Source organism: Saprolegnia parasitica (assembly GCF_000151545.1).
Source record: "Saprolegnia parasitica CBS 223.65 unplaced genomic scaffold supercont2.132, whole genome shotgun sequence".
NCBI classification, from domain to species: Eukaryota; Oomycota; class Saprolegniomycetes; order Saprolegniales; family Saprolegniaceae; genus Saprolegnia; species Saprolegnia parasitica.
The window spans coordinates 101238-103737 of NW_012156526.1; the positions used below are offsets into that span (position 1 = coordinate 101238).

The following is a 2500-nucleotide window of genomic DNA, read 5'->3' on the forward strand; positions in this document are numbered from 1 at the left end:
GAATCAGCACGTGGACTCCCCCAGTGGTCACCCACCTGAGTACTACCCACGCTTGAGCCTGGTTAACTTTGCAGAGCGGACGGGATGCAGTCTAGTCAGGCTAATATGGCCGATTCTGGAACGGCCGCCTTTTCCATCGTATTTGGCAGTTCACTTTTTTACAGGCATAAGGGCCGTTCGAAAAGTGAACTGCCAAATTATCGTTTGCAGAGTGCGACTAAACTATATTTCTGTGCTAGACTAGGCATAAGACGACTAGATATGCTATCTGCAGTCCATTTCGAGCACTTTGATCCGTGCACAGATCGATTCCCGATCCGTGTTTTGCTGTTTTCTCACTAAATACGACACTATGGACTATGTAACTCACTTTTATAACCATTCTAGACAATTTGCTATCTTGTCACCAAAAAAAAATTTCCGGCCAACTTGACGAATTTGGCTCAAAACTGCTACTGGCAGGCACTACTGCAGCCCTGTGCATAGATTTGGGTACAAGAATGCATTTTTCAGAGTGCGCGCTGCTATCGAGATCCATTTACGATAGCAAAACTGGCCAAATCGGGCATTTCGACCACTACTGCACTGCTACTGCTTCAGTAACAAGCCAGTAGTGACATTTTAGACGAGATTTCATTTTCACGTCCAGGTACAAGCCAGTAGTACGATCTTGGTGAATTTGGTTCAATTCCAATTCGACGCCTAGTAGCAAGGCAGTAGTATGATCTTGGTGAATTTGGTTCAATTCCAATTCGACGCCTAGTAGCAAGGCAGTAGTATGATCTTGGTGAATTTGGTTCAATTCCAATTCGACGCCTAGTAGCAAGCCAGTAATACGATCTTGGTGAATTCCAAACCAATTCATAGCTAACGTCCGGGTACAAGCCAGTAATACGATCTTGGTGAATTCCAAACCAATTCATAGCTAACGTCCGGGTACAAGCCAGTAATACGATCTTGGTGAATTCCAAACCAATTCATAGCTAACGTCCGGGTACAAGTCAGTAATACGATCTTGGTGAATTCCAAACCAATTCCAATTCGACGCCAAGTAGCAAGGCAGTAGGCAAAATTTTCACCAAACATTGATTTTTGGAGAAAATTATTCCAAACCGAGCCGCGCCCAGTAGCAAGGCAGTAGTGCAAATGGGCCGGCGGGAGCGTAATAAAACAAAAGTTTATTCCCGCGGTCGCCGCCCGGTAGCAAGGCAGTAGGCAACATTTTCACCAAACATTGATTTTTGGAGAAAAATTACCAAACCGAGCCGCGCCCAGTAGCAAGGCAGTAGTGGAATTGGGCCGGCGGGAGCGTAATAAAACAAAAGTTTTATTCGGCGCCACGATCCAAGGCCAAACATTAACTTTAAAAAAAAATCAAAATTCTCGTCGTTTTCCAGTAGCAAGCCAGTAGAGGATGCACGCAAAACGGGCTCATTTCCGCGTTTTCGCTTATCAATTCGCCGATTGACCCAATAAGTTTTTTGACGCTTTGAGTCGTTACTAGGCACCTATAGGCACCATCTAGGACCAGTGACAAAAAATAAAAGTCAAAACCAGAAATTATGGCCCTAAACAAGTTCTGGCTGTAGTGGGCCCAAATTCCGACTGCTGGCGTATTTCGCCGATGACGCCAATAGTTTTTTCGGCACTTGGAGTCGTTAGTAGCGACCACTAGCTACCAACTAGAATGCCTGCAGGCATCAGCAGAGCCAAAACCTGAAATTATTGCTCTGCTCCAATTTTGGCCCTACTGCAGGCATGGACTCGCCGTGTATTTCACCAGCATCTCTGATGAATGCCTGGGCACTTGGAGTCGCTAGTAGGGACTACTACCTACCAACTAGAATGCCTGCAGGCATCAGCAGAGCCAAAACCTGAAATTATTGCTCTACCCCAGTTTTGGCCCCACTGCAGGATCTATGGACTCGCCGTGTATTTCACCAGCATCTCTGATGAATGCCTGGGCACTTGGAGTCGTTAGTAGGGACTACTACCTACCAACTAGAATGCCTGCAGGCATCAGCAGAGCCAAAACCTGAAATTATTGCTCTACTCCAATTTTGGCCCTACTGCAGGCATGGACTCGCCCTGTATTTCACCAAGAGCTCTGATAGATGTCCCGACACTTGGAGTCGCTAGTAGGGACTACTACCTACCAACTAGAATGCCTGCAGGCATCAGCAGAGCCAAAACCTGAAATTATTGCTCTACTCCAATTTTGGCCCTACTGCAGACCCTACTGCTAAGTACTTGCAGAGAATCCTGGTACCCACCCTGATGCTTTCATCAGCACGACTACACTTGTTGAAATACAACAAGTAGTAGTAGCACTGATGAAAGCTCCTTGGTCCGTGTATAGAGTCGCCTGGCCAAGTATTGAACACTTGGCCGATTTGAGCTTGTACTATGACGACTTAGGCTACCTTGCGAGAAACCAATGACTTGTCGAAACTCTTACGCGACCTAGACGCCTTGCGCACCTTTATAGCAAAGCCGCCTA

At 46.4% G+C, this 2500-nt stretch overlaps 1 non-coding gene across 1 annotated transcript; it reads right to left on the reverse strand.

Moving 5' to 3' along the window:
* On the reverse strand, positions 1-113 carry SPRG_30256. The gene has a single exon (XR_001099864.1). It is a non-coding gene; the product is annotated as a 5S ribosomal RNA (ribosomal RNA).
* Between the last annotated feature and the right edge of the window lie 2387 nt (positions 114-2500).